Source organism: Pelodiscus sinensis, chromosome 1 (assembly GCF_049634645.1).
Source record: "Pelodiscus sinensis isolate JC-2024 chromosome 1, ASM4963464v1, whole genome shotgun sequence".
Taxonomy (NCBI): Eukaryota; Metazoa; Chordata; order Testudines; family Trionychidae; genus Pelodiscus; species Pelodiscus sinensis.
Window position 1 is genome coordinate 8,995,765 of NC_134711.1, and position 6,892 is coordinate 9,002,656.

The following is a 6,892-nucleotide window of genomic DNA, read 5'->3' on the forward strand; positions in this document are numbered from 1 at the left end:
GCGCGTCTAGATTGGCCACGGTCGCTTTTCTGCAAAAAGTGCTTTTCCGGAAAAGCATCCTGCCAATGTAGACGCGCTTTTTCCGGAAATACTTATAACGGAAAACTGTTTCGTTTTAAGCATTTCTGGAAAAGGGTGCCAGTGTAGACGTAGCCTGGATGTTTTCAGAGAACTATCCACAATGACTCCAAGATCTCTCTCTTGAGTTGCTGTAGCTAAATTAGTCCCCAACATATTGTATGTATAGTTGGGATTATTTTTTCCAATGTTCAGTACTTTACATTTATCAATATTAAATTTTATTTGCCATATTGTTGCTCAATCACTTAGAAATCTCGACTAGTTAAAATGAGTAATTCAGACAATTCACAGGCCAACAAGTATGGCTCAAAAACCTATTTCTATTGCAGTAGCCTCTAGGCAGACCAGTCAAGGATCAAGGTTTCATTACACTAGGCACTATACACATATTAATTAGAAGATGGCTTTGCCCCAAAGAGCTTACAATCTAAGGCTACATGTAGACTACAATGTTTTATTGGAAAAACGTACAATTGCGTACCTTTTTCTGATAGTTTTGTCGGAAGAGGCTTTTCCAAAATTTGGCCCATCTACACTGGGCCAAATTTTGGAAAAACCTCCTCTTTCAGAAGAGCCCTTTTTCCTTGTGAAATGAGGAAGACAGGGCTTCCAAACGAACGCATCTGCTCTTCCGGAAAAAAAAAAAAGCAGATGTGTACCCTGGATGCAGCAGAGTTTTCTGGGATACCTCCAGTATCCCAGAGAAACTCTGTAGTCTAGACGTAGCTTAAGTTATATTCTGGTTTCCTTCTCCAGACCTCTTTGATGCTTGAAAGCTTGTGCCTTCAACCAAGTTGGGTCAATATCTTATATTTCCTCAGCTACCTCATCTCCTAATTTACAAGAAAAGAGATGGATTCATTAAAACAGATGATTTTAGAACAAGAAAAAAATCATTAGCTTAATCAGGTTCAGCACACAAATATTCACTAAGACCAGGAGCTAAACACATAACAAATAGTCAACACTAATCCTTCCACCAAGTATTGTAGCAGGGTGTTAAGCTAACACGTTGATTAGCTGCCATTATACAGTCTGACACATGGGGGCAGCAAAAATTAATCCAGTGTTTGCTTCTCATCTCTTTCCAACCTCTGCCATAAATAAACTGGGTTGGGATAACATAAACTGCCAATCATCTCATGTGGCTGCCTGTTAAATATCCCAATAAAAAATAAGTATAATTAGATGGCGTGCATAATTTCAGCAGTGATGACAAAGACATAGATTGACTTAGATTTTTGCTCAGGTGTTTTCGACATTAGGCAAAAGTCTCTCTACCCACCTCCATAATTGAGTCTGGATATTGCATTGTTAGTTCAGTTTTTACAGGGCATTGCTACCATTTGTGCAAGTTCTTGTAGCATTCTAGTCTCAGGGGAAATTACACTTTTATGCCTCTCATCAAGGTGCTGACGCTGTGTTCTCAAACATCCCTTCTCCCTTATTTCTGTGAGAGCGGGTGCACATTACGTGTGTGTGCCTAGCCATTATTTTCTCTAATTTCCTCCTCGGCAGGTTTTCAGTGAATACAAAACTCATGATTCAGGCTTTTTAACTAAAGAGGTGGGAGTTAGAGACTTAAGGTGACAAATTAGGGGATAATTAAAAAAATATTTAGCCACAATCTCTGTTGTCCTCCCCAAATAATAATAATTTAAGAAAAAAAACAACCTGGAACATTATCCATCAGTAAATACAACTTATTGTGCAAGTCTCTTTCAAAATATTGGTAGACATATGCCCCTTTACATATATTGAACTTACTCCCATATAAAGTCAACTTTACCATGAATGTAACTCTTAGTTTCTCCTTATACAAAATGTCAGAATCTGCTCCCGGGTGAGGAAAGTTTGCAGGACTGGGCCCTGAAGAATAAATTTTAATTTGTGTAAAACATTATTTTGCAGAAGAGGGTTCTAAAAGGTGTCATTTGTTTAACAATGCTCTTTGTTTAATTAGAGTGCATCAGACAGGTAGTCATGTTAGTCTGTAACTTTAAAAACAAGTAGTTCTGTGACACCTTAGAAACTAACAAATATAGAGAGAGAGATTCATGAGCTTTCCTTGCATTTAACATCATCTCCTTTACATCAAAAGCTAAGTATGGAACACTTCCAGCCCACTCAATTAGCCTCATTAGCACTGATAGTACAATTGACAGATACCTCTTTTTTTCCTATTATAAATTCTGGGCTCTGTTTTTTTCTGCTCCAGCTCACCTAAAGAAGTGGGTTTTGCCCATGAAAGTTCATGATACTATATATACATTTGTTCGTCTCTAAGATGACATAGGACTACTTTTTGCAGCATATTTGTTTAGATGAAGGTACTTCTTCTTTATCCTTAAATTCTGTCAAGATGCAAAGCACATTAAAGTGGGGGCAGCAGGAGAGAGAAGATTCCATAGGATAGCATACATAATACGAGTTATGTATGCTAGATGTATGTTTGTTAGATATGACTAGTGGCGCTAGAACTGTATTTAGGGTGGGGGTGCTGAGCTGTGCCTCTGTGCACCTGTTTGTGCCCCTCACTGCCCCAGGCTAGAATCACCCCTGTGGTTGCCAACTCTTCCGGACCAGCTGCCATTGCCACCAATGACATCCAGTAGTCTGGTTCGAGTTGGCAAGCGAGCCATAGAGGGAGATGGCTATGATGCCCTGGTGGTGGGACCCGGAATGGCAGCGGAACCTCCAGAGCTGGTAACCTGGACTCCGAAGATGGAGGGGTGTAGATCCCTCTGGGACAGTGGACGGTGAGACCCCAGGGGGGTGGGAAAGCTGGAAGGACCCCAGAGGGGCCCGGTCTGGCAGAACCGAGGGTGGATCAGCAGCAGGACTAGCCCCTAAGTGAGGGGAGGCAAGGTGCAAAACCTGGGGGTGCTGCAGTTCTACTTCCCACATGTATAGCTATGATCTGTAGACTACATGGTTCCCTGATTCCGGATGGATCACTATAAAACTGATGCTATTTTACAGGCCCAGAAGGAACCTGAACTTGCAAAGCACAGAACAGCCTCAACGCTCTGTAGCAATAGGCATTGAAAGGAGCCCAGCTCTTCCCTGGAGACATTCAGCACCAGACCCAAAGCCAATGAGAGGCCAAGGTCTTTGGATGAGCCTCCAGACCATTATTGACAGGCCCGAGTCTTACTCGTTTTAGCTGGGTAGGGAGGAGTCACATGACTGAGGACTGGTAGGACCCTGTCCTTATTGTGTGCGAGCACTTAAAACACTACTATGGCGCTAGTGAGTCAACGTCATTGTTTGCATGACGGTATCACAGGGAGGCTTCATCTCCACTGGGAGATGAGCAGGCCCATGGCGGGGGGGAGGGGCACACTGAGAAGCTCTGAGGGCTGGTTGCAGGGGGAGGGGCCGTGGCAAGATGTGCTCTGGGCAGTGCTGAGGGCTGGCTGCCCCCAGTCCCACCCTTTCTGCCAGAAGTCCCACTCCTTCTGGGAGCACAGAGCCAGCCCCCCCATATCTTGCCTAGGGCCCTGGCAAGTCTGTCGGTCCCTCCTGGGAGACAAGCGTAAAAGGCCGGTAACCAGTCCTCATATAGAACGTATAGAAACACCACAGAGTAGCTATTCCAGCAAACAGTATTCTAGACTAGGATGCTGCAGCCTTGCGCACGGTCTGGGTGGCAGTGGATAATGAGGGAACAATTAAAACTCAAAGACCCCCATTGGGAGTCTATTGGGTTGCTGCCTTGAGATACTTGCAGTGTTGGTGGACAAGACAGAAAAATAGTGGAGTCAGAAACTGAGGCAAGGAGGGTCAGGCCTAGTGGTCAGAGTTGGAATGGAGAGTCAAGAATAGGGTTGGGAGTTAGGCTGAAGACAGTGGAGGCTCACACCACTACCAGGCAGAGGGGAGTGCCAAGCCACAACATAACATGCTGCAGAGAGAGCCGCTGGTTCTCCTGTGAGGCCTATATCGCTTCCTGAGACTCACCAGTCCAGCTCCTGGCTTGTGGAGTGGCTGGAGCCTACACAGGAATGACTCCTTCCCCATGGGGCTTAATCAGGCTCTTGGTTCAAGGAGGACTCATCGGGTATGTCTACATTGCAACATTATTCCGAAATAACTTAGTCCGCATCTACGCAGCCGGCAGTTGTTTCGAAATAGTGTCAAAGTATTGTCAAGCTGGAGGAGTTCTTACTCCAACTCCTGCAATCCTCATTGTGCGAGGAATAAGGGAAGTCGGAGGACGAGTGCTCTATTTCGACATGAGTGCTGTGTAGATGTTCCCTATTTCAAAATAAGCTATTTTGAAATAAGCTACGCAATTGACGTAGCTCAATTTGCGTCGCTTATTTCGAGTTAAGCCCTGCAGTGTAGATACACCCATCATCTCACAGGCAGAAGCAAGGAAGTATCAGATGGAAAACTGAGATTCAGAGACATTATGTCATTTGCTCAAGGTCACACTGATAGTCTGTGGCAGAGAAAAAAACTGACCCCTCAGCACCTTAGTCCTAATCCAAGCCCTGAGGACTTTTTTGTCTCAGGATATTTAACATGACAAAAAAAGAAGAAGAAATGCTCACTTTCAGGCCTGCTGATGGAGATGGTGGGGTTAGGGACAAAGGGGGCAATTGAACAGGGGCCTGGCATTTCAGGGGGACCCAGGATTCCGGTCACTACTAATTGCCACAGGAGTAGAACCATAAAATCCTAGAGCTGGAAGAGACCTCAGGATGTCACTGAGTTCAGCCCCCTGCCCAAAGCAGGACCAATCTCAACTAAATCATCCCAGCCAGGGCTTTGTCAAGCCGGGACTTAAAAACCTCTAGAGGTGGAGATTCCATCCTCTCCCTAGGGAACCCATCCCAGTGCTTCCCCAGCCTCCTAGGGAAATAGTTTTTCCTAATATCCAACCTAGACCTCTCGCATTGTAACTTGAGCCCATTGCTCCTTGTTCTGCCATCCGTCACTACTGGGAACAGCCTCTCTCCATCCTCTTTGGAACCTCCCTTCAGGCAGTTGAAGGCTGCTATCAAATCCCCCCTCACTCTTCTCTTGTGCAGACTAAATAAGCCCAAATCCCTCAGTCTGTCCTTGCAGGTCATGTGCTCCAGCCCCTTAATCATTTTGGTTGCCCTCTGCTGGACCCTCTCCAATGCGTCCACATCCTTTCTATAGTGGGGGGCCCAGAATTGGACACAATACCCCAGAGGTGACCTCACCAGAGCCGAATAAAAGGGAATAATCACGTGTCTAGATCTGCTGCAGTGCTCCTCCTAATGCCCCCCAATATGCCATCAGCCTTCTTGGCTACAAGGGCACATTGATGACTCATATCCAGCTCCTCATCCACTTTATTCCCCAGGTCTTTTTCTGCTCCACCACTCCATGAGGCTCTGAGGGCTGGAGGGAGGGGGCAAGGAATTGATTGCCCTTGGCCCCAGCTCTTCTGCCTGAGACTCCAGAGTTGCCCCCCCCCGCCCCACACACACTTTGCCCGTAGGCCTTCGGTGGCTATCGGCCCCACTGCTCCCTTTGCACATGCTTGAAATCACAAGCACAAGCAGGCAGAAACCAGTCTGTGAGAATCTGACTGCAAATGCCCACTACAAGACATGCTGTTCCCTGTGTTATAATCTTTAACACTGTTGTGCCTTTGGGGGCACAGATGAGAAGAGATTCTGCATAAAATGTGGCTGTGTTATCAAGGAATTCTGATCAGACAAGCCTCACCACAAGATACCAGTCTGACTAAGCAGACCCGGATTTTGTCTCGCTGTTTATTTTATGGCCATGGACACCACTGGGGATTTTGCTTAGCTGCTAGGCTAAGTACTTTCCTTTGGGCGTAGCGTAATGGCCCCAAACTTTCATTCCTGATATAGAGAGAACTCAGAATGGAGTAGATGAAATGCAGGATCAGATGCAATATGGTAACGTCAAATCTAGGGCGCTGTTTGCAGCATCAGTTGAGAAATGAAGATAACGGACTCTTACAGTAGGGACCAGGAGCGGCCTGAGGCTGGCTGCGGCAGCTGGCGCCCCAGGCGGAACGCACAATCGGCGTCCCCGCCTGCAGGGCCATCAATGGACTGACATCAGCATCGGGTGCCCCGGGCACCCCATGATGTCATCATCGGGCACCATGGGCGGTGGCGCCCTAGGCGACGGCCGAGTCCACCTATAGTTACGGGCTGCCTCTGGTAGGGACTATGCAGCTGTTATAGGCAGAGACAGCTACTGGCATATGGAGAGACTCTGCTATGTCTTCTCATACTAAATGATCTCTGATTTCCCAATGGGGCGACTACTTGTGGATTGAGATACAATCCAACATGAATAAAGACATAAGAACCTCTTACCCTTGATAAGGTGACCAATAATTAGGTTTATCATACAAATTGCTTAATTATAATCACTTCCCTCCCATTTTAGAACTGTTCACATTTGACTGCTCTTTATGCCCATGACAGGGTATGTCTAGACTGCATCCCTCTGTCGGCAGAGGGATGCAGATTAGGCAGGCTGACATTGCAAATGAAGCGGGGATTTAAATATCCCGTGCTTCATTTGCATAAAGATGGCCACCGTTTTTGCCGACTCAGCACGTTGTTGGCAAAAAGAAGCAGTCTAGAGAGGGATCTGTCGAGAAAGAAAGCCTTTTCTGACAGAGCCTTTATACCTCCTGCAAAAAAACCCACCCCCAAACAAAAAAACAACCCACCTCACTGTCATGGCCCCCGACTGAGAAGCAGAAAGTCACTTTTCACATTTCCCTGGCACATCTAGGGGGCTAGTAGATTTTGTGAGCCCCCCTGGTCTCTGCGGCGGGGCC